Source organism: Eutrigla gurnardus, assembly GCF_963514095.1.
Source record: "Eutrigla gurnardus genome assembly, chromosome: 4".
Lineage (NCBI taxonomy): Eukaryota > Metazoa > Chordata > Actinopteri > Perciformes > Triglidae > Eutrigla > Eutrigla gurnardus.
The window spans coordinates 7,850,657-7,876,631 of record NC_139918.1 but is presented as its reverse complement, the minus strand read 5'-3'; the positions used below and the strand labels follow the sequence as shown (position 1 = coordinate 7,876,631).

Genomic DNA, 25,975 nt, shown 5'->3' with positions numbered 1-25,975 from the left:
GGGAAAACAAGTGATTTCTGTTTTTAAAATCTGTTCTGAATTGGACCCAAATTTTCAGAGAATTATATACCACAGGGTTGTTCGTGTAAAGGTGTTTGCTTAAGGGCAGAGGAGCGCAGACCATGGAGTGTAGGGACACCGGGCTAGGTGCATATCTTTCCATATGTACCCACACTGGGGTTTCATCCTCATCCAGCTCTGAGTAACAGTTTATGTATATTAGCAGCCCAATAATAGTGCATATAATTTGGTAGGGTCAGGCCTCCCTCTTCTTTCTGTCTCTCAGGGAACTCTCTTCTTATCCTGAGGACTTTTTTTTTTACAAATAAAAGGTAGATGTACTTTTATTCAATTCTTTAAAAAATAATTTAGGAATGAAAATTGGTATCGTCTGGAACAGATAGAGGAACCGCGGCATTATATTCATTTTAACAGAATTTATCTTCCCTGCTAATGATAGGGGAGGGATGACCACCATTCCATATCTTATTTTGCCTTACCCAATGTTACTTTAAAATTATGATCAAATAAATATTTGTATTTACTGGTTACATGAACACCTAGATAGGTGAATTTGTCCTAATATGTTGCAAAGGGATAGGCCTGGAATGAAAGTGTCCTCACCTGTTTATTAATTGGAAAAAGGACACTTTTTTCTAAGTTAATTTTATAGCCCGACACATCCCAAAGTCTTCGATAATACCAAGGGCCACCGGGATGCTAGTGACAGGGTTCGACAGGAAAAGGAGGAGGTCGTCAGCATAAAGACAGCCTATGGTTTTGTGTCCCCCTTTGTATTCCTCCCAGTTCAGCAGCATGTCTCAGCATTATTGCAAGGGGCTCAATTGCCATATCAAAGAGCAGGGGTGACAAGGGGCACCCCTGTCTTGTTCCCCGGAACAGAGAAAAAGGTTCAGATATTGTATTGGGGGGTTTAGCTCAGGAGGTAGAGCAGGTTGGCTGGCAACCGCAAGATTGCCGGTTCGATCCCCGGCTCCTCCTAGCTGAGTGCCTGGTGTCCCTGAGCAAGACACCTCACCCTAATTGCTCCTGACGAGCTGGTTGTCGCCCTGCGTGGTTGACTCCGCCGTCGGTGTGTGAATGTGTGAATGAATGGGTCAGTCATTACTGTAAAGTGCTTTGGACAAAAGCGCTATATAAATGAGGCCTTTTTTACCATTTTTATGTTGTTTGTTCTTACCATAGCCTGGGGGTTCGCATAAATTATCTCAATCCACGAGCAAAATTTTGGACCAAATACGAATCTCTCGAGGGCTGGGAATAGATAGAAATACTCTATTCTATCGAAGGCTTTGTGGGCATCTAGGGATATCACAATCTCTGGCACAATGTTAGAGTGAGAATGTGAGATTGCTGGAGAGTTGTCTACCAGCTACAAACCCTGTCTGATCAGGATGTATTATCTTACTTAACAAGCTCAATCCTAGCTGCCAATATTTTGGTCAATATCTTATAATCACAACCAAGAAAACTTACTGGGCGGTATGATTCACATTTAAGTGGGTCTTTATTTTTCTTAAGGAGTACAGAGATCAAAGCCTGTGACATTGTTTGAGGCAGAGCTTTTTTTTTATCAAGGACCTCCTTATTTACTCTGCAAAGCAAGGGTATCGGTTTGGGAGCAAATGTTTTATAAAACTCACTGGGTAACCCATCAGGGCCCGGCGCTTTGCCTGTCTTCATATTCCGAATCGCCTTCTCTATCTCCCTAGCAGTAGTGATGTCCAAATGTAGCTTCGGAAGCATTTTCTTTATTTTCTGAGCCCAATAGATGGCGCTCTCTGTTCAACAAAGGGTTGAAGGCCAATATATTTCCATTGCTTTCAACCCTTTGTTGAACAGAGAGCGCCATCTATTGGGCTCAGAAAATAAAGAAAATGCTTCACGAAGCTTCATTTGGACATCACTAGCTCACACCTTACATATATGAACACAAACCCAAACAAAGTGCTCTTAAATTAGCTCTCTCGTGGCCAACCAGTCCACCATCTCCTGCACACCAAGCCTACCGTGTGCAGCTCCGTGCATAACACCCCTTGATCCTAAAAGTATACTATCACCCCCTTAACTTAATCACCTCATGAAAAAAAGAAGAAGAGCAGGGGGCGCTCATAACAGCAAGGTCCTTAAAAATAAAAGGCAATACCATAGAGAGTAGGCAACAATGGTCAAGGAGGAACAATCATTTCTTAAGTCTTAAATAAAATAAAGGCAGGGGCTGGGCCACAGTAGCTCTTAAATATGCAACGAGTGAAATAAAATATTACTTTGTCAATACTGTCAAATCCAGTAAACAATATCCTGCCTGTGACATTAATGTCATTTCAACAGTGTTAGCATGTATAAACTTCTACTTAGCCAAGCTCAAACCAGTCCATATGCTTCACTCAGGATTCAGTGTCTTCTTGATGTACTCCACCGCGTGTTTTGGGCTCTCAAAGATTTTTGTTTGTCCCCCTTCTGGTGTAATCACCAGGGTTGCTGGGTAACGCAGCCCATATCTGATCCCCTTGCAGGCCTGCAGGAGGCTTCTTGCTTCTTTGAAGGCTGCTCTCTTATTGTTTACCTCCTGGGTGTAGTCCGGGAAGATGTGAATCTGTCCACTCCAACCCTCCGTTTTTTTCTCCATTTCCCTCGCCTTCTTCAGTATCTCCTCCTTCTCTGTATAGTAGTGACATCTCACAGCGAAGGCTCTCGGTGGAACTCCGTTCCCGTCTCGTCTTGCCAAGTGCTCGGTGTGCTCGATCAAGCTTCAGTGTTACTGCTAGTCTCGGCCCCTTCTCTTACCCCCACGACACGAATGTTGTTTCAAATTCAGTATCTCCTCCATTTCCTTAAGATTGGCCTCCACGTTGGTTATACTGTCAGACTGATCATTCAACGTAGCGTCCACTTCTTTTTTCTGTCTCGTTAGCCAGACTGGAAGTTGTGTCGTTATCAGCCTCACCTCCTCACGTAGCAACTCAAACTGAACTTTAGTGTTATCTTCAAAACTCTGAGCCCATTTTTCTCTTTTCTTCCTTTCTCTACTTCTTCTTTGCATCTCACGATCTCAGTCTTAGTCTCCTCTCTGTTTTTCGTAATCCCAGTGTTGGCTTTTTTAATCTCGGACATCATATCTGTAGCCCACTGAGGTATGTTGTCGGCATGTGTTGGGCTAACATTACCTTTGCTAGCTGAGGGGGTAGGGTTGCTATCTGCCTGCAGCTTTTCTGCGCCAGCTCGAGTCTGTCGTTTGGACATTTACGATCATAAATTGCACTGAGAGCGCACTCGTTTGTTCCTAAAACTGAATCTTATTCAACGAGCCCCCTCAAAATGGTATAAACTTGGCGATATTAATATGTTTGACTACTTTTGCACAGAGCGTCCACAATCACGTCTTCACACGGCAAAGCACATCTGGAAGTCTGGAGTTCCTCAAAAGAAAAGGTGTATGTTTTGTGTGCCTGGAACCAGGGAATATGAGCAAAGGATGTAAAAAGAGACTTCCCTGTAAAGTATGTTTACTCAAGCACCCACCACTGCACAGCACCAACAGAGAAGCAAGCACCTACAAAGAAAACAAGGAGAAGACAATCACGAGTGCTCTTGTGGAAATAGAAAATAGATAGAATGATATTGGGGCTGACACATCTGAATCCATCATGCCTGTCGTTCCCGTGAAAGTAAAAAACAAAAAAGGTAACAAAGTGATTGAAATGTACGCTTTCCTAGATCCAGGAAGTACTGACTCCTTTTGTATGGAGTCACTCCTCCAGCAGGTTCAGATGACTGGAAGGACAACTGACATACTTCTACGTACAATGGACAACAACAAGTTGTCAAGACATCGGTTGCCTGTGGTCAAGAAATAAGCAGCCTGGAAAGCGGAACATTCTTTGAACTCCCAGATACTTACACACAAAAAGGCATTCTTACTGAAACGGATATGGAACAATGGTCGTACTTAAGAGAGGTAAAGCTCCCTCAGATCGATGCTGACATTGGCCTGCTGATTGGCAGCAATGTACCGAAGGCCCTGGAACCATGTATGGTTATTAGCAGCAAGGGTTTGCTGTTCCAGTGTCACCTGAGGAAAAGGCTAAGGCAAGCCAGAGCAAGTGAGTTTGGTATATACCACACCATGGGGTGTACCACCCTAAAAACTCAAACTGAGGGTAGTATTTGATTGTGGTGCTACTTACTGAGGTGCGAGTCCCAATGCCAAGCTTCTCCAAGGTCCAGACTTAACCAGTAGTCTCATTGGCGTTCTCACAAGTTTTCGACAGAAACCTGTTGCCTTTATGGCCGATATTGAAGCAATGTTCCATCAGATCAAAGTGCCGATGGAAGATGCTGACCTTCAGTTTCTATGGTGGCCTGATGGAAATGTGAAAAAGGAACTGGAAGCATACAAGATGGCTGTGCACATATTTGGAGCAACATCCTCACCAAGTTGCACTAACTTTGCTCTTACAATGTTGGCAAGTGTAAGACAGAAACCATCACAACAGTGCTCAGAAACTTTGACGTGGATGATTGACTCAAATCAGTAGAGTGTGGAGAAGAAGCTCTCACACTTGCTAAGGACCTTACAACGTGATGTGCTACAGGAGGTTTTAAAGGTCATTTAGCAGACGCTTTTGTCCAAAGCGACTTACAATAAGTACATTTGTCAAAAAGAAGGAAACAAAGAAACCACAACGTATCATTGCTGATAAAGTAAGAGCTAAAAAATAGAACAAGTGTTAGGTCCTCATCTGAGTAAACTAGTACTTCAAGAGCAACAGTGCTACGATCAGAGTGCTATAGGTAAGGGTATTTTTTTTTCTCTCTCAATACCAGAGGAGGATTGAGCTAAAGAGGTCAAGGATGTGGATTTTGAACAAGACTCTTTGCCTGTCGAAAGAGTGGTGTACAATGGTGCCTTTAGACAGACTCATTCAGATTCAAGATCAAGCTGCCTGAAAAAACGATCACTCGGCATGGGATTCTATCGGTGTGAGTTCTGTGTATGATCCACTGGGTATGGAGGCCCCTGTCATCCTACCTGCTAGACAGATCCTGCAGGAGTTTTGCAGGTTGAAGCTTGGATGGGATGAGAAGATTCACGAAAATCTTGAACATCCATCGTCTACCGCTTATCCTGTATTCAGGGTCACGTGGGGGCTGGAGCCGATCCCAGCTATCATTGGGTGAAGGCAGGGTACACCCTGGACAGGACGCCAGTCTATCACAGGGCTAACATGTGGAGACAAACAACCATTCACACTCACATTCACACCTACGGGGAATTTAGAGTCATCAATGAACCTATCCCCATCTTGCATGTCTTTGGACTGTGGGGGAAAGCCAGAGAACCCAAAGAGAACCCACGCTTACATGGGGAGAACATGCAAACTCCACACAGAAGGAACCCTAACTCGAACCCGACCTAGGAATCGAACCCAGGACCCTCTTGCTGTGAGGCGACAGTGCTACCCACTACACCACCGTGCAGCCCAAAATTTGAACAAACATGGTCAAATTGGTTGAGAGACTTGGGCCTTCTATCAGACTACAAGTTTAGAAGATGTCTTAAACCTGATGGTTTTGCACAGCCAGTCTCATCGCAGCTTCATCACTTTGCTGATGCTAGCGTAAATGGATATGGCATTGTCTCTTACCTTTTAATGATGAACCAGCACTAACAAATTCACTGTGCCTTCCTCATGGGAAAAGCTCGAGTTGTTCCCCTGAAACCTGTGACCATCCCCAGAATGGAGCTCACAGCAGCTGCTGTAGCTGTACGGATGGATCACATGATGCAAGAGGAGATCGAACTCCCTCTTGAACCATCATTTTTTTGGACTGACAGCACATCGGTGCTGAAATACATAAAGAATGAAACTTCCAGATTCAACACCTTTGTGGCCACCATCAGAGCTGTGTCACAATTGGAGCAATGGAGAGTTCCCCATCACCAAACTTGCTCCTGCTCCTTGAGCCCCCCCCCCCCTGCACACACTCACATACATTTTTCTCATTGAATGGGAGTCTCTAGTGAAGATGGAAAGCAGGCAGGACTTAGCAGCATGTTAACCAGGAATAAAGGTGGATCTTCAGGCTGAAGCTGGATACACAAGCCAACGGAGCTCACCATGACACAGCAGGGGGTTGACAGGTGGGAACTCCTCTGACGTCTCCTGGTTAATGGTTGAGTGTGGGAGGCTGTGAGAGCAGTGACATGTCACTTAACTACGATGAGACATTCAATCTAAGAGTTTAGAGAGTTTTTATTTACATTTTTTTAAAGCCTGATTTGTACATCTTCCAGGCTCTTATCATCCCATTATTATCCCTCAATATGCATAACCCCCCCAGCGATATAATTTATTTTAACATGACTCTGCAGTCAACATGGCAGAACCCCCTTGACGAACATCTGCTCCAGTCACAAAAACTCGCCGACTGTGCGAATGCGTAAGTTAATAGTTGTATAATGTTCCAATCATAAGAGCAATACTAGATCTGATTGATTAAATTAATGTGCTGAGTGCGCTGATAGCTCAGTGGTAAGAGTACTGCCTCATGTACCGAGGTTACCTGCAGCGGTCCCAGGTTTGAATCTGACCTCCAGCCCTCTTTTAAAGCATGTCATCCCTCTCTCTCACCCCTTTCACTTTCACGCTGTCCTCCCGCAATAAAATACCAAAAATATAAAAATGAATGTGGTGCTGTATGTATAAATATACACCACAGCATATTTTTATATGAAACATTGCTGTTTTCATGACAAAAAATTGTTGGGTGACCGACCCCTCAACAAAGAATAATAAGATATAACTACTCACGGAAGCGTATGCTGCATTTACTTGTAATCGGAAATCAGTAACTTCCAACTGCTGAGTCAGGCTCCCTCTAGTCTAAAGTGTTTGACCAGGTACATTTCATTACTGCTGACTCACAATGGAGGAACAACAGGCAGAGAAAGAAAACCATTCAACTTGCATTCCCAAGAAAAAGAAACAACAAACTAATGGAAGTGAAGAAGGAAAGTCATCCAGAAGAAGTGTGTGTGTTGTTTACATTAATTTGGATTTGTTTTTTTTTTTAAATATATGATTGATTTGTGATTTACTTTACACATATTGTGGGAAGTCTGGCCTAGTTGGGGTACACTTGGGGTTGGAACAGAATGCCAGCAACACAGTTGGTAAAGGTGAATATCCAAAAGAGTCTTTATTCGATAAGGTGGGGAGACGGGGGTGGGGCCAAAGTCCAATGTAAGCTCTTCCCGGACTGGGTTCTTTATTTTCAGCGTGAGGTGTCCTTCTCCACCCAGTCAATAATAATCATCCCTGAATCTGTTGGTGGCTCAGGCCTGGGCTTCCTGTCAGCCCCGGTTCCACCAGTCCAAAGTGTCTCCCAGGCTCCCTGTCTGCTCTCTGTTCTCTGGCCCTCCCTCCTGTTTCCTCATTCGCTGGAGTGCCTGGCCCAACTGAGACTGGGGAGAAACTGTGCTTTATACAGAGGGTGAAGTGACTAGTGGAATGGACCTGTGTCCTATTGCCAGGTATGGAGCAGCTGTGAGTGATAGAACTGGTTGTCAATTATCTCACCCAGCCAGTCTGTGGGCAAACGATCGCTGTCCCTGGTGCCGGGGCTCCCCCCAGTCCGAGGGGAGGTATTTAGCTGTTTGTCAGTAATAATAATGTCTCACCCAAATCTGGTTAAATGCTTATCACTTTCTGATATAAATGAACATGAGACATTAAATGAGCCTTTAATTATTTTCTATTACAATGATATTCTGGGGTGATTTCAAACATGACTTGTTGTGTTTTTGTCACTTAAGTCCCTCAAACACTGTTTATTGGCTAAAAGTAATAAAGCTATAAGAAACTGATGCATTTAAGGGAATGAATGTGGTGAAATAAATACATGAATGAATGTCAGACAAGAGCATAAAAAGAGAAAAGCAATGAATATTAGTAACATTTAAACACCACTGTGTGTTTACATGTAACTAATATTCAAGAAAGTATGACATGTTTTACAGTAAACATGTCATACTTTCTTTATGTGTCAGTCTGTGGGGGCACTTGAATCTGCAATCTGATTGGCTGCTGCTGTGGCTGGAAAATCTTCTTTCTCACTGTTTCCACAGGATGTGGTCGCTCGGCGAGGACGAGCTGCACGGAGCGTCACAGACGAAGGCAGCACTGGTTTGTGCCTCAAAGCCTGCTGGGACAGGATGTGTGTGGGTGTGGAGATCAAGGTCAGGCGGTGCTGAGGTGAAGACACATCATCAGGTGTGGCGTCAGAATCAGCACGATATGTATATATAAACCATAAAAACCTCCAGTGGAGCAGCTCACAATGTTCCTATGTGACATGTCAATATTCAGGTGTGACGTACAAACAGCTGCTCAGGATGAAGCCAACAGAAGACTTCACTGTATTTTGGAGAGTGCTATACAAATTCAATTCAGAATTATTATTATGATATAATTAATTAACTTTTCACTAGACTTCAGCTTTTGCTTTTAGTCTTGATATTTTAATAGGTATATTGGGCATCATTCACCAAGCGAAATTTCTTCTTAAAAACTACTCACGCAGTTTTCACAAAACTCTGACATTAACCAGTTTTCTTATTTGTGATCTGTTCTTGGGTAAGAACACAATCTACCACACTGTGTGAAGGCAGTGGATACCCTGGACAGGTTGCCAGTAAAGTACAATATCATATTTAATCATATTTTTAATGATTTATAAAAAATCTATGTGAGTATTTTCATTACAGTGAATATAGAGTGAATAAAGAGCAGATAAACGAAAAGTTTTTTACTCTCAGAGAGAGTAAAACATCAAGTGTAATCTGGCTTTCATGAATGAAGGTCATCATCATGAAGAGAAGAGTTGGCTTCATCCTGGTCAGCATTTCATATTTCAGGACATCTTGTCAATCCCATTAATAGGAGTCAAATCTGTTAGTTGTTCATTATGTTTGTTTGCTTTTTATACTTCTTTGTCTTTGTTGTAATATTGAAAAACAGTAAGAGACTTTTAAAAAAAGTCAGTGATGTTGGTAAATAAGCTAAATTGTTGAAGGAATGTAAATAAGAATGCTAGATAACATGGTCAACAGGTCCACCTCCTCGGTCCTGATGACCGCCTCTCAAGGTCAGCTTGCTCCGGTATGAATCCACGATGCTAGCTCTCTGTGAAGATGTGGCACCAACAGTAAGTGACCAAAGGTTTTTTTTTTCTTTTTATATATATATATATATGTATATATATATATATATATATATATATATATATACATATGTGTGTGTGTTTATTTGTGTGTGTGTGTGTGTGTGTGTGTGTGTGTGTGTGTGTGTGTGAAAATCATCATCATCATGATGAAGGTAGAATTTGACCCACTGTAACCACAAGACTCAACTCTCACAGTAATTATTTGTTTGTTTGCAGCTTCACCACCGACAGGAAGTCGGCAACAGGATGTGCATGAGGTGAAAAAGAAGAAGAAACGAGGCTGCAGCAGCGCGAAGGTTTGAGGTCACAATCTGACAAACATCCATCTGCAGACATAGAAAGACAAAAATACATGACCTCAGAATATTTCCACCATGTGTGGTAGGAAAAAAAACCTGCAGCTGTTACACAACTTTCAGGAACTTTGTACTTAAAATTAAAGTAATTAAAAAATAAATACTCTGCATGCTGATCAGAGTACTCTCTCTGATCAGCATGCATGGGAATCAATCACAATATAATAATTTGTGTACATTTCTCACTTTCACCCTGATTGTCTCAATAACTGGCTGCTGCTGGGTGCTGCTCCGCCTCGCCTGCCCATACAATACACCAATGTATACATCACATGTTCTTCACTGACAGTGCACGGATTATTGATAGAGAAAAGCCTATTTTTAAACTGCAACATTGTCAGCTATGCATTTGTCTATTGCTTTGCAGGGAAATATATGAATAATTCTGGTAAAATAGCTATTATTTGCAGGATATCTTTTGCTTTTCTTCAGGTTTTAAATTGTATTTATTTGTAAACTGATCGATAGGCCGGTCAACCTTGATGGCGGGTTGGAGTTGGCACACTGCTGTGTGAATGCCCAAGCTACTCTAACCAAACTGCATTGTCAATTACCTTTGGAGAGAAACATATTTTGTTGTGGATTATTATTCGTTGCTATGGTTGTGGATTATTCTCTGCATGATTAAAAGTCAGGAAGGTCTCAATTTGTCATATAATTGTTGAAGTATGATAAGTATAAGTACTGTCAAACTACATAATTAGAAAGACGACACACCCAAAAGTGTGGTAAGTGACGTCTCTGTCTGTGTGTTTGGTACTGGGATGTAACGTTACTCACACTAACAACAGGTTAGCTAATCTCAGATAAAACAAATGAGGTAAAACAACCATATATTTGTGATGGGACATGTCTAAGTTAGCTAGCTAGCTAGCAAGCTAAGCTAACGGCTACGTTGCTATCGTACGTTGTGTGAGAGTTCACTTAGTGCTTTCACATTAAACCAAATAATAGGACAAACTGAGACTTTCTAGACTTCTAAAATTATATTTTAAAATGACTGTATTTAAGAAGTGGACATGATTGTCATCGTAACATCTTGCATTTGTTCATTGACTCTGGTCTGGAAGCCTCAAGAGAGACATTTTCGCTGGCGCCATCTTTGATTATTAACAACTAGAGATAGGAAGTCAATAAAAAATACAGAAATTAAGTAAAAATGAAATTCCGTGGATTTTTTTTTTGCCTTTTTTTGTCAGGTTGAATTAATCTTACAGTGTCTACATGATCCTGTAGGTATTGTAATTATTATTTATTCACTCTTCTCCCAGTTGTATCAGGTTCATTCTGTCTTCAGTTTAACATGTGTGTTGTTAATTCATTCTCTAATATCAGATGTGACTTTTCTCACATGACCATAGTTCCCTACAAACGTATTATCTCTTGGTGGCTTCTGCAGACTTTCTCTTTGCTATATGATGTGACAACAGCATCACCTTGTGACTCTTCTCAGGAACAGTCACTCTCAAATCAACAAGGCCTGATTGATAATGGATAGATGTATTAAAAAAGGGTGGCCGCACGATGGTGTAGTGTGTAGCACTGTCACCTCACAGCGAGAGGGTCCTTGGTTCTTTCTCTGTGGAGTCTGCATGTTCTCCCCTTGTTAGCGTGGGCTCTCTCTGGGTTCTCCGGCTTCCTCCCACAGTCAGCCCTGTGATAGACTGATTACCTGTCTGTCTCTATATGTCAGCCCTGTCATAGACTGGTTACCTGTCTGTCTCTACATGTCAGCCCTGTCATAGACTGGTTACCTGTCTGTCTCTACAGCCGTGTGATAGACTGGTTACCTGTCTGTCTCTACGTGTCAGCCCTGTGATAGACAGTGTTGGGCAAGTTACTCTAAAAAAGTAACTAGTTAAAGTACTAGTTACTTCTCCCAGAAAGTAAATAAAGTAGTTACTGAGTTACATATTCTAAAAGTAACTAGTTACTTTGGAAAGTAACAATTGCGTTACTTTCAAATAATTTTTAAATACTGATGTGTCAAATAATTTGGACCCCATCTCCATCCCTCTTTGACGGAACTTAAAATACATGTGCATGTTCAATTATTTATGATAAATCTGAGTATTATAATGAAATGGATACTCAATACATTACAAACAGAAATCCACAGTGCACAAATCTAAACCATTTTAGTGGAGATCTTATAATTACTATGCTTATAGAGTGGATTGGTAAAAATCACACTATCTTTTGGAAAATCATGTAGCAAAACATTAACCAACCAATTCTAATCCAATAGTAATAATAACAACAATAATACTAATACATTTTATTGATCAGATTATTGAGAGCTTTGTAAATGATGAGGAGGATCTTGAAGTGGATATGCTGTTTATTGGGAGCCAGTGAAGGTGTTGCAGGATGGATGTAACGCATTTCTTTGAGTAACTTAGACTTTGACTTCTAAAGAAGTCTCTTGTGTCCACTTCTCTTTTTTTAGACATCCTGGCTGCGTCTAATTACCAAACACACATACACACGCACGTGCGCACGCACGCACATGGACACCGATTCAAACGTAAATGTAAATGAAACCTCTGATATTACAATCCTTCTAGCTGACGTGAACCAGGCAGAACAAACTCCCAACTTACAGTAGCGGACTCCTGTAGGACTCCTGACCGCAGACTAGCAGACCGTCGGTGTGCAAGCAAGATGGAGTGACAGCGGGGACGGCCAATCACACAAGAAACGGCAGAGCCAATCGAGGAGCTTGTGGGCGGTCTAAACTAAGGGAAACAGGCTTCAGCTTGAGCGGCCGTTTTCCGCTTGGTCCTGTGCTTGACGCGTCTCTGTTTACTATAGCGTAACATTTTTTTTCTGCTTTCAATGAGGTAACGCGACACATGTTTTTGCAGTAACGATGACGGCGTTATAATAATGAGATAAGTAATCAATTAGATTACTCATTAAAATTGTGCGCACACAAGCTGTACGCAATGTTCCCTTTATAAATCACAGGATCACCTACAAGTGTGCGTACCTGAATCCCGCCCTGTACACGCGCACTTTTTACCATATTAATGAGCCAGCATGCAATCGTTTCCGTGTGGTTAATCATGGCGACAGGTCATAAAAATAGCGAAGAAATGTAACTTTTCAGAAACGGAGAAGAGACACTTGTTTGGGAGGTGGAGGCCCGGAAAATATAGTAATAATAATAATAGTATTACTTCTTTTTTTAAATCACATGCTTGAAGCAGTTTTTTAAATGTGGTATAAAAATCATTATTAGAAGAAGGTGGACGATATATGACAATAAGCATGAAAGACATTTCAGGAGAGAGCATTACATTCAGTCCTAGACATTCTAAGTCATGATTAAAAGGCCAGCATATTTGTTGACATTTAAAATGATCTCTGATATAAATCATGACTCCACCCCCTCTGCCATTAGATCGATCTTGTCAAAAGATTTTATAGCCTGGCACATGCAATGCAGCTGATGGAGAATTGCTGTGTAACCATGTCTCTGACAGGCATAAGAAATCTAAATTAGAGTTTTCAAGAAGATGGTGGACTTCATTTTGCTTCCGGCTTTGCTACAGTGCAGACGCTTTTCCTCTTTGCTCTCACCCCTGCCTGCGATTTTCTGCTATTTTTTGCTATCTGCTTCTCCTCAATAAGAAACAAAGAGCAGCAGCTCCTGGATATTTACAAAACCAGTGGGATTATATTTTCTTTGAGATAAAACGGGCATTTTTCAATATTTTTACGACTTCCTCAACGCTACGCGAGGAGGCCTACCAAACAAGATAAGCCTGAGCCTGCTAAAGGTAATTAGCAGAAGATGCCTCCCTTCTCTACGGAAGATTACCATAAACTCCTACAGAAGATTTTACTGCTGGAAACAAAAATTAATTGGTTAGAAGTAAATGTAGAAGTGAATGGACTTTGTGGGAACAACACCACTCTAGCACTGACTCAAAACAGTGGACAGGAGCATGCTAGAACACAGCTAACTAGCTATAATGAAGCTATGAAGAAACGGGAGGATCCTGTACACGGTAATAAATCTACCAGCGATAATCCTCCCTGGAACACACTTGGTGCGAAGCCAAAGAGAAGACCATCTCCCTGTGACATGGGAGAACGGATATCTGGCAGGACCCAGCGCCCCGATATCTGTGATCTGACCAGCTGGCCTGCGTTACCATCTCCATCCAGGCACAGCGTCTCCTCAACCCCACTGCCTCGTAGGACACAGCAGCGGACAGCTGGGGAGAGGAGAGCTACCAAGAAACCTCCCCAGCAAACAACTGTTCAACTAAAGAACAGGTTTGCTCCACTGCTGCAGGACCATGGATCCCCCTCTGATTGCCTGGATAACCCCCCACCATCACGCAGCAGGGTAAGACCTGCTAACTTAAAGCCACAGAGAAAGCTAACGACAGGGCCTGAAAATCTGATTGTGGGTGACTTTTCTGTAAAAGATATGAAAAGCAGTAATAACATCAAAGTACTCTGCTTTCCGAAAGATACGGTGTCTGATTTGGAAAAAAGAATCCTGGAAATTGTGGCTGCACACCCAACTGTGAAAAATATCATTCTGCACATTGGAATTAATGACATTGAAAAACAACAATCAAGAGAGTTGAGAGAAGACTTCAACAAACTCTTTGAAACAGTCAGCTCTGTGAATGCTGAGGTTTTCATCAGTGGCCCTCTGCCCCCGACCGGGAGAGGAGTGGAGACATTCAGTAGACTGTTTTGGCTCAACAAATGGCTCGCAACTGCATCTCTTGCTCGCCCAATGCATTTTATTGACAATTTCCGCTTTTTCTGGGACCGCAGGCATCTTTTTAAGACAAACGGACTTTGCCTAAATAAGCTGGGGGCAAAGCTTTTCATCACCAACATGTCTTACTGCCTGCGTCATCCATCTGTCACCAAGGACAAGAGACGAGAGGAACCAACAAAGAGGGAAGACGAAACACAGATTATCAGAAACGTCGAAGAGGGACTGAATGTGGATCCCTCCCCCACCCCCCCCAAATCCCAATCCAGGTCTTCGTCATTCTCCCTCCCTCCAATAAACCTCTCTCTCCCCTCCTCCCCCTTGGAGTTCCAAGAGCTACCCCCACCTACCCCCCACCCTTCTCAGATTATCAACGTCGAAGGAGGACTGCATGTGGATCCCTCACCCACCCCCCCCAAATCCCAATCCAGGTCTTCGTCATTCTCCCTCCCTCCAATAAACCTTTCTCTCCCCTCCTCCCCCTTGGAATTCCAGGAGCTACCCCCACCTACCCCCCGCCCTACTCAGACCCCCTCTCCCAAGACTGCAACTAAGTCACCAAAATCCAAGACCCCCTCTTCCGAGGCTGCAACTAAGTCACCAAAAACCAAGACCCCCTCCAAGGCTGCAACTAAGTCACTAAAACCCAAGAGCCCCTCTTCCAAGGCTGCAACTAAGTCACTAAAACCCAAGACTGCAACTAAGTCACTAAAATCCAGGACCCCCTCTTTCAAGACTCTTCCCTTATGGCCACCTCTTCCCTTATGGCCACCCCCTCCCCACCCTGACAGCAGCCCTGAATATTACTGAGACAGAAAAGGGTTCAGCAGTAGACCGCATTATCAGCTGGACCCAAGGTCGCCTACATCAAAACATGGCACCTTCTGCATTCCTGTTGTGACTACTAAGAGAGTAAACATTGGGAAACTTGAACACACAGCTAACCTAAACAATCTCATTCCTGTTCTCTCAAAATCAAAGTCAACCTCAAAGCCTGTCAGTAACACCATCAGGATGGGTCTGCTAAATGTTAGGTCTCTTAATAACAAATCATTTTTAGTCAATGATTTTATTACTACTTCTAAACTTGATTTTATGTTTTTAACTGAAACATGGCTAGAACAAAATAACAGTGCAAGCATTCTGATCGAGACAGCACCCCCAACTATAATTTTATTGATGTTTGTAGATCTGGGAAAAGAGGTGGAGGGGTTGCTGCTATATTTAAAAATACATTTCAGGGGAAACAGATGTCACTTGGTGTTTTTCCATCATTCGAATATCTTTGTGCTTTGTTGAAATGCTCTCCCAGAGTTCTCCTGTTAATTATTTACAGGCCACCTAAATATTCATCACATTTTTTCGATGATTTTACTGAATTATTGTCTAGCATCTCCACTGATTTCGACTGCCTAGTTATAACCGGTGACTTTAATTTTCATATTGATGATTTGAATGACAAGGGTGCAAAATAACTTTTTAATATTTTAGACACTTTTGACCTTTCTCAACATGTTAAAAGAGGCTACTCATTGTAAGGGACACACCCTGGACCTGATTATCACAAAAGGTCTCCATGTTTCTGATGTTTTTGTCACTGATCCTTCATTGTCTGACCACTTCTGTGTTTTCTTTAATATTTCTTTCATTCCTGACACAAACAGAATCAAATAAGGTGAAAAAGCGGTACATCAATGAACATGCCAATGTACTCTTTAAAAATGCCATATCCTCGTTACCACCTCTAAACCCATGTCATGCTGATGATCTTGTAAACATCTTTAATTCCAAAATTCTGAATGTCATAGATGTCATTGCACCTGCTACGGTTAAAACAATTTCTGGTAAGCAAAAGGCACCCTGGAGAAAAGCTGCTGTTGTGACAGCCCAGAGAAGAGAGTGCAGGAAGGCTGAACGAATCTGGCGGAGTACTAAACTTCATATTCACCATGACATCTATAAAGAGAGCCTCCGGGCCTACAATTTAGTCTTAAAAAGTGCGAGAGAAACATACTTCTCCAATATCATAAACAACAACACTAATAAGGCGAAAACCCTATTTGCAACTGTTGACAGACTGACCAACCCCCCAACACAAATACCAGCTAAACTCCACTCCACACAGAAATGCAATGAGTTTGCATTCTTTTATACTAATAAAATTGAAGGCATCAGACGCGACATCAATATCTCAAACAAAAAAGTTGGATCACCACCCTGTTCAGGCAAAAGTAACACAGCAATCATGGCAAGCTTTAATGCCATAGACTCTAAAACTCTAGTGGAAACGGTGACAAATCTAAAATCATCCACCTGCTGCCTTGATGCTTTACATACCAACTTTTTTAAGAATGTTTTTGACTGCCTATCAATAGACGTATTGCAAATAGTTAATAACTCCATTCAATCAGGCAATTTCCCAAAGGCCTTCAAAACTGCAGTCATTAAACCTCTTCTAAAAAAGCGGAGCCTAGATGCCTCTATTATCAACAACTACAGACCAATTTCAAATCTACCCTTCATAAGTAAAATAATTGAGAAAGTTGTCCTCCAACAACTAAATCACTTCCTGGCTTCAACTGGCTGCCACAACAACTTCCAATCAGGATTTCGACCTTTTCATAGCACCGAGACGGCCCTTATTAAAGTTGTAAATGACATCCGTCTTAACAAAGACTGGCAAAACTTCAATATTAATGCTACTAGACCTCAGTGCTGCATTTGACACTGTCGACCACTCAATACTCTTGGACAGGTTGGAAAACTGGGTGGGGCTCTTAGGCACAGTCTTAAGCTGGTTCAAGTCATATCTACAAGATAGGAACTATTTTGTTTCCATTGGCGACTTTGTATCAGAACCTACCAATGTAACGTGTGGAGTCCCCCAAGGTTCAATCTTGGGGCCGACTTTATTCAACATCTACATGCTCCCACTAGGACAAATCATGCAAAATAATAACATTGACCACCATTGCTATGCCGATGACACCCAAATCTATGTAGCACTATCATTAAACGACTATCGCCCCATAGATCTTCTGTGCCAGTGCATTGAGCAAGTCAAAGACTGGATGTGCCAAAACTTCCTACAACTAAATGAGGACAAAACTGAGATAATTGTTTTTGGTGCTAAAAAAGAAAGGTTTAAAGTAATTCAACACCTTCACTCTCTGTCCCTGAAAACCTCACACAAAGCCAGAAATCTTGGGGTTATTATGGATTCTGATTTACATTTCGACAGTCACGTTAAATCAGTAACAAAATCAGCCTACTATCACCTCAAAAATGTAGCAAGACTTAGAGGGCTCATGTCAGCTCAAGACTTAGAAAAACTTGTACATGCCTTTATTACTAGTAGGCTAGACTACTGTAATGGTCTCCTTGCAGGTCTTCCGAAAAAAACTGTCAGGCAGCTACAGCTTGTTCAGAACGCTGCTGCTAGAGTTCTTACAAAGACCAAAAAATGTGAGCACATTACACCAATTCTTAAATCCTTACATTGGCTCCCTGTATGTCAGAGGATTGATTTCAAAATCCTCCTGCTCACATATAAATCACTACATGGTCTAGGACCGAAGTATATCACTGATATGCTCCCACTACATAAGCCTTCTAGACCACTAAGATCTTCTGAGACCAATCTGTTAGTGATTCCCAGAGTAAACAACAATCACGTGAGAGCATCATTTAGTCACTATGCAACAAATGGCTGGAATAAACTTCCTGAAGATGTAAGACTTGCCCCAACTCTGACCACTTTTAAAACTAGACTGAAAACTTTTATGTTCACCATAGCTTTCTGCTAAATCTTTTAATGTCTGCACTGTTTTTAATTATTGCAAATATGTTTTTGTTCTCCTTTCTTTCTGTAATGCATTTTTAAATTTGCCTTTATTTTCTTTTAATTCTTCTATTTTTTTCTTTTTTCACTTTGCTGTATGATGTGAAGCACTTTGAGTCTGCCTTGTGTATGAAATGTGCTATACAAATAAAGTTGCCTTGCCTTGATCAGCTTTAGGGGTGAGGCTACGAATGTTAATATGTCCTCCAAAAACACCTTTGGGTTTATGTTGCTGATCCCAGATCACCAAAGACTGATTCACAGTTTTGAAGAAGTTTAGTTTGCGGTGTTTTTTTAAAACAGGGTTAATACTGTTTTTGTGCGCGTGGTTTTTCCTACTGACGCGGTGACTTTGAACGCAACGCCCGACCTGCAGGTCTGCTGGACAGAGGGAGTCACTCGGGTTTCCGTGTTGCGGAAATGCTAACACTTTTCCCATGGCTACCGTGGCTTCCCCTTCGCCTTGTGCGCCCACAGATAGTCGATCCCTGGCTCCAACACCTCCGTCGCCCACGCCAATAGCCCCGAGCACCCCAGGCCTCCGCTCCCCCGCTCCAACAGATCCGCCTCCCGGCCGGCGCACCTCCTCGAACCCGTCCTCGGTCCCCGGACAACAGACATGGGGCAGCAGATTAGGTTGGTGTGTGAGTTCAATCACCGTGCTTTCACTGTGATAATCACCTACCTGAGAGACAGGGACTTTGCTTATCCCGTCTTTGTTGAGGATTCTGGTCAGGCCTGGGCACTGGTGTATATCTCCAGATAGCAGCAGGTAAAGTGTAATGATGATAAGATTGTTATTTTGCTGTTTACTTCGGATTACACTGTTGCGCTTGTGTTGGTGTTGGCCGGCAGTGAAAACAAATGCTTGCATCAGAGTGCATTTGCCGTAGCCAAAGTGCTTAATAGTGCCTCCATGAGCAGTAGGGTCACTAGTAGCTTCCTTTGCATTTAAAAAAGGACCTGTGTCTAGAAAGTTTAAAGTGAATCCAAATGTTAAAAGCGCTAGGAGAGCTCCTGTTGCACCTGACCTGCCGGCTGCCGCCATCATAGTCTGTCGACCTTCTCAGAGGGAGGCGGTGGATTTGGGATCATCGATAAATTTGCGCTCTCCACGCTCCACGACTGAGCGCGCACGAGCGTGCCACTCATTATAGCGCATTTCCTCTGCGCTCTGGTGGTTTAAAAACGAGGATAAGTGTAACAATTATACGGTGGCTTAATGGCTGTATGTATGTGCGTTGATGATATATGCACATAAATAAGGAGAATATTTTGTTATTCCCGCTGTGTTCTACAGTGATCTAATGGAAGGTATTTATTGTATCCTGCATTGCATGCATTTGGGCCGTCTCCTCCGCCTGCAAATTATTTTGATTTTAAAAGAAGGTGTTAATATGAATAAAACTATCCCTCATTAAAAGCGTCAAAAACATCGCTGGAGTTCATCATGATAACGCAGATCTAACATATGATATGGAGTGTAATTAAATGTGTGCGGGTCATCAAAAATATATAGTTCTTCTCATGTTTACTGCTGATTCCCCTACAGTCCCCAGAATGTGCCCTACTAACACATGACGTTTAGAGAACGTTAGAATTTGGTTCTCTAAAGGTTAGGTTATAACCAAACCAAGAACTAACGTTTAAAGAACCTTCCCTGTGGTTATGTAGAAACCTAACAAAGCCTAACGTTCCCCTAACGTTTCGGGAACCGCAGAACAACAACGTTCTCCTGTGGTTGCACTGTTTACCTCCACGCAACGTCTAGATAGATAGATAGATAGATAGATACTTATTCATATATATATATATATATATATATATATATATATATATATACTTATTCAATATGGACACACAAGAGTATGAACCCCAATCCCCACAGGAACCATCACTGAGACCAACAAGCTGATACACAGTACAGCAACAGTAACCTTGGAGATGCTTGGGTACAAGGTGGGCTCGGGACATAACAAACAGTGCCCACCATGGAAGAGACGGTTAGAGGCCAAGATAAAGGCAACACGGAGAGAAGTGAGCCAGCTGGCTGAACTGCAGAAAGGGAACATGGTGAATAAAGGGGCACCTAGGAAGTACAACTCACCCTCCATACCAGAGGCACTCGAAACTGCCAAACAACGACTAACAGCTCTGGCCACCCGGTTGAAGAGACACACCAAGGAGGGCAAGGCCAGGAGAATAAACAAGCTGTTCTCCACTGAACCAGCCAAGGTGTACTCTCAGTGGCAGGGAAACAACAACCAGCCAGACCCGCCAAGAGCTGAGGTGGAAAAATACTGGAAAGACATATGGGAAAAAGAGGCATCACACAACACCAATGCCCAATGGTTAGTGGACCTAAGAGCTGACCACAGCAACCTCACAGAACAAGAACCAGTTACCATCTCAATGGCAGACATCCAAGAAAGAGTGTCAAAGATGAAGAGCTGGACAGCACCAGGCCCCGATATGATCCATACGTACTGGCTGAAGAAGCTAACTGCACTCCATGAACGCCTGGCAGCACAGATGAACCAGCTGCTGAGGGATGGGACCCACCCAGAGTGGCTAACCCAGGGCAGGACAGTTCTAATCCTGAAAGACCCCCAGAAGGGTGCTGTCCCACCCAACTACCGGCCAATTACCTGTCTCTGCACAACATGGAAGGCCCTGTCAGGCATCATTGCGGCAAAGATGAGTAAGCATATGGCTCAATACATGAGCAAGGCACAGAAAGGAATTGGCAGTAACACCAGAGGAGCCAAGCACCAGCTACTGGTTGATAGAACAGTCGTCCGAGACTGTAAGAAGAGACAAACCAACCTGTGCACTGCCTGGATTGACTACAAGAAAGCCTACGACTCAATGCCGCACACATGCATACTGGAATGTCTGGAACTGTATAAGATCAACAGGAACCTAAGGGCCTTCATCCAGAACTCGATGGAAATGTGGAAGACAACCCTAGAGGCCAATTCAAAGCCGATTGCCCAAGTCAACATCAAGTGCGGCATATACCAGGGAGATGCACTATCACCACTGCTGTTCTGCATAGGCCTGAACCCCCTCAGTCAGATCATCACGAAGAGTGACTACGGGTACCGATTCCGTAGTGGGGCAACAATCAACCACCTGCTCTACATGGATGACATCAAGCTGTACGCCAGGAGCGAGCGAGAAATAGACTCACTGATCCACACCACCAGGATCTACAGTGATGATATAGGGATGTCATTCGGACTGGACAAGTGTGGCCGGATGGTCTCAAAGAGAGGCAAGATGATCAGGACTGAGGGGATCGACCTACCAGAGGGCAACAGAGGTGATATCCAAAACAGCTACAAGTACCTTGGCATCCCACAGGCTAATGGAAACCATGAAGAGGCCACAAGGAAATCAACCACAGCCAAATACCTCCAGAGGGTAAGGCAGGTCCTGAAAAGTCAGCTGAATGGTAAGAACAAGGTCCGAGCCATCAACATGTACGCACTACCAGTCATCAGATACCCCGCTGGTATGATAAGCTGGCCAAAGGAGGAGCTAGAAGCCACAGATATCAGGACTAGAAAGCTCCTCGCCATGCACGGAGGGTTCCACCCCAAGTCCAGCACCCTGAGGCTATACACTAAGCGGAAAGAGGGAGGCCGAGGGCTAGTGAGCGTCAAGGCCACGGTCCAGGATGAAACATCGAAAATTTGAGATTACATCAGAAAAATGGTCCCGAAGGATGAACTGCTAAGTGAATGTCTCAGGCAGCAGAACCCTGATGAGAGTGCAGAGGAGGAGCAGACCACCTGGAGGGACAAGCCCCTACATGGCATGTACCACCGTCAGATAGAGGAAGTGGCTGATATCAAGAAATCCTACCAGTGGCTGGAAAATGCAGGACTGACAGACAGCACAGAGGCACTAATCATGGCAGCACAAGAACAGGCCATAAGCACAAGAGCCATAGAGGCCAGGATCTACCAGAGCAGATCAGACCCAAGATGCAGACTGTGCAAAGAAGCCCCTGAGACAGTCCAGCAAATAGTAGCAGGGTGTAAGATGCTAGCTGGATCAGCATACATGGAGAGGCACAACCAAGTGGCTGGGATAGTACACAGGAACATCTGCAACCAGTATGGAATAGAAGTACCCAAATCCTAATGGGCCATACCACAGAAGGTGACTGAGAACAACAGGGCCAAGGTTCTGTGGGACTTCAGCTTCCAGACTGACAAACAGCTCCTGGCTAACCCACCGGACATAGTGGTGTTGGACAAAGAGCAGAAGACAGTGGTGGTGATAGATGTGGCGATCCCAGCTGACGCCAACATCAGGAAGAGGGAACACGAGAAAATTGAGAAGTACCAAGGGTTGAAAGAGCAGCTGGAACAGATGTGGAAGGTCAAGGCTAGCGTGGTCCCCGTGGTAGTGGGGGCACTCGGGGCAGTAACCCCCAAACTGGGAGATTGGCTCCAACAGATCCCAGGAACAACATCTGAAGCTTTGGTCCAGAAGAGTGCAGTCCTAGGAACAGCTAAGATACTGCGCAGAACCCTCAAACTCCCAGGCCTCTGGTAGAGGACCCGAGCTTGAGGATGACACAGATACCACCCCACCAGGGGTGAGGAGGAGATTTTTTATATATATATATATATATATATACTTATTCAATATGGACACACAAGAGTATGAACATAAATTGGACATGAATGAACATGAAAGGCCTGACAGAATTGTATACTTTAGTAACAATGATGATAAATAGTAGAACAGTGTGAGAAGAAATTGTGAAGAAAGAGCTTAATTATGACAACCATTGGGAATGCTATTCAAGATCTTCAAGATGGATATTTCCAGACATTCCTGTTTAATGTGTGATGGGTGACCAGGTTTTAATGTGTGTGCCATTTTGGCTTTGCAAACAATTATCATGGTAATCATCAGTGTTTTGCCAGTTTCAAGTTGACATCATGAGCCAACAATAATGAGATGACAATTAAGTTCCTGTGTCATTGATAGATAGATAGATAGATAGATAGATAGATAGATAGATAGATAGATAGATAGATAGATAGATAGATAGATACTTTATTCATCCCAGTGGGAAATTGTAGACATCCAGTAGCTTAACTGTTTATAAGTCCTGTCTTATGGCCATGAACTTACACAACCTCTCAAGGTTTTCTTCGAACAACATTCTTTGTTTCATTGGACTGGATTCATCAGATTCTAGTAAGTAAAATGTCTATTATATATTTTTTGTTGTAATTACGATGTCTAGAGCATGTACTGTAAAGTATTTTATTTATACATGGACAGTATACATTCTACCCATGTGTTGTGTTCTGGTCAGATTTGACTAATTTAAAAGTTTTATCATTAAAAAATTTAGTTAATTTGATCAGACTGACCTAAAATGTCATGACTTTGCCCACAATGAGGATATCAACAGACAATTCAGTTCTAGGAAAGGTGATTGAGGAGCCACAGAAACAGACAAATGTTTTCTTGACAGTCCTGCATGATTTTTAGGAGACATCCAAACAAACAACTTCAATCTATTTTTTTGGAGGGGTTCGTTGAGTGTATTTGCTGTTTACGCTTGCAAAAAATCTGTACTCTGCTAATATGTGATATTCTGTTTTTGAGCCTGGTATTGATAAAGGGTGGGTTGGGACGGAGTTTTACAGGAAAATGTACTCCATCTTGATGCTGTGTATATCTATTCAAAACTAAATAAAAACTGCTTTCATTATTGCAATCTATGGTGCTCTACTTGCCATTCTAATGATGCCTTTCTGTTAACAGATGGACTTCAGTGTTGTTGAGTTCAACGACAATGCCATCGAGGTTGTGCCAACTACATGGCTCGAAAACACTGCTGAGGTATGTGGTTTTGTGTTGACACAATTTGTTTTTCTATTCAAAGTGTCTTTTCACCACATTGTAAGAAAGGATCTGAAATGATTTGCATTTTTTTAAACTGCAGGGCTGCCTGTGCTACTGGACACAACTTAATGTGCGAAAGCACGTTATTAGCTGCAGCGAGCCAAACAGAAGCTGGGCTAAACATCCACTAAAGAAAGTGTGGTACAGAACAGGGCCCTCATTTATAAAGCTTGCGTACGCACAAAACGGGGCTGGAAACGTGCGTATGCCACTTTCCACGCAAATGTTGTGATTTATAAAAACCAAACTTGACGGGAAAGTGTGCGTACCCGTAAGCAGTGGCGTGTCTAGAATTTTTTTCTTGGGGGGGCAAGCTAGGGGCACAGACTGTGGAAGGGTGGCACACTGAAATTACATTTTTTTTAAATGCCCCACAGTCTTAGATCATATTAAACAGTAGGCTGAGGTATAAGTTTCACTGGTATCTAAGCTTACCTCTTTGTTAACTTACAGAGTGTTGAGTTTTATCAGCAGAGTGGTGCTGCTGACGATGCGTAGGAAGGAGGCTGACGACTTCTCTCATTATAGAACATTTATTTCAGAACAATGAAATGTGGCCATCTGCCGGTTGGGTTGAGCGCGGACTGACTGGAATATGAAAAACGTCCCGCATAAAAATGTCCATGTACGGGAAGCCCATTAGGTCACAATACAATACATGAACATTCATTACATTAATTATTGTGTGTGCTCTTGCACCCTCTTGTGTCTCTAAGAATAAACAATATTTACAGTCATGTAACCTGAGAACATAAAAATAGGCTTACATTTTAACACCCCCACTTGTACTCAGGTTGGTAACACAAAAACACCAAAACAAGATTAAACAAATGTGTACCTTTGGCTTACACATATTAGTCACCAAAAAGAAGACCTGCAAACTTTCCCAGTTTGAACTTGCTGACAGGCTTCGTCATCACATCAGCGACCATTTCATCAGTAGCACAATACATTAAATTCACCCTACCCTCATTCACAGTAGACCTAATAAAGTGATACCTAATGTCTATGTGTTTACAACGCTTTCTATTCACAGGATTTCTGGCAAGAGCAATCGTCCCCTGATTGTTTTCGTGTATTACCGTTTGTGTGTATTGGTAACCATCCATATTCTCCAGTAATTGTTCTAGGTAAAGGCATTCCTGAACAGTAGAAGCAAGTGCCATATACTCTGCTTCGCATGTGGAAAGTGCAACAGTAGGTTGCTTCTTTGCCTTCCATGAAACAAGTGCACTGTTTTCACTAAGACTAACACAGTATCCTGTGGTACTGCGGCGATCACTGGTATCAGCCGCCCAGTCTGCATCACTGTAGGCTTTTATACCAAGATTCTCAGTGCTTCTCCTAAAGGTTAAACCTTTGTCTGCTGTACCTTTAAGGTATCGCAGGACATGCTTCACAGTAACCCATTGCTCCTCTGTAGGCTCAGCTAGGTACTGTGACAGCCTGCTCACCACAAAACTCAGATCAGGCCTAGTGCAGGTCGTCAGGTATATCAGACTGCCCACGGCCTCTCTGTACATCCTGATATCTGTCATTTTAACTGCATCATTACTGTATTCAAGCTTTTGCTCACAAGGGGTATCTCTCACCCTGCATTCTGACATGTTGAAACGCTGTAGAATTTTGTTAATGTACTTCTCTTGTGACATCTTAATGCATTCATCAGAAAAATCAAAATCAATACCAAGAAAATGTTTGAGTTGCCCCAAATCTTTCATCTTGAATTGCTCTGCAAGCATCCCTTTCACCTTTTTCAGTTTTCCTTCATCGCTTGCAGCGATGATCAAGTCATCGACCCACACAATTATGATCACTTTCCCTTCTTTAGACTCTTGGGAA

General features: G+C 42.7%; 1 long non-coding RNA gene across 1 annotated transcript; it reads left to right on the top strand.

Annotated features, from left to right (window-relative positions):
* Window positions 1–8,194: 8,194 nt before the first annotated feature.
* On the top strand, window positions 8,195–10,692 carry LOC311011941. The gene is made up of 3 exons (XR_014596963.1): window positions 8,195–8,297; window positions 9,137–9,231; window positions 9,466–10,692. It is a non-coding gene; the product is annotated as an uncharacterized lncRNA (long non-coding RNA).
* The last annotated feature ends 15,283 nt before the right edge of the window (window positions 10,693–25,975 follow it).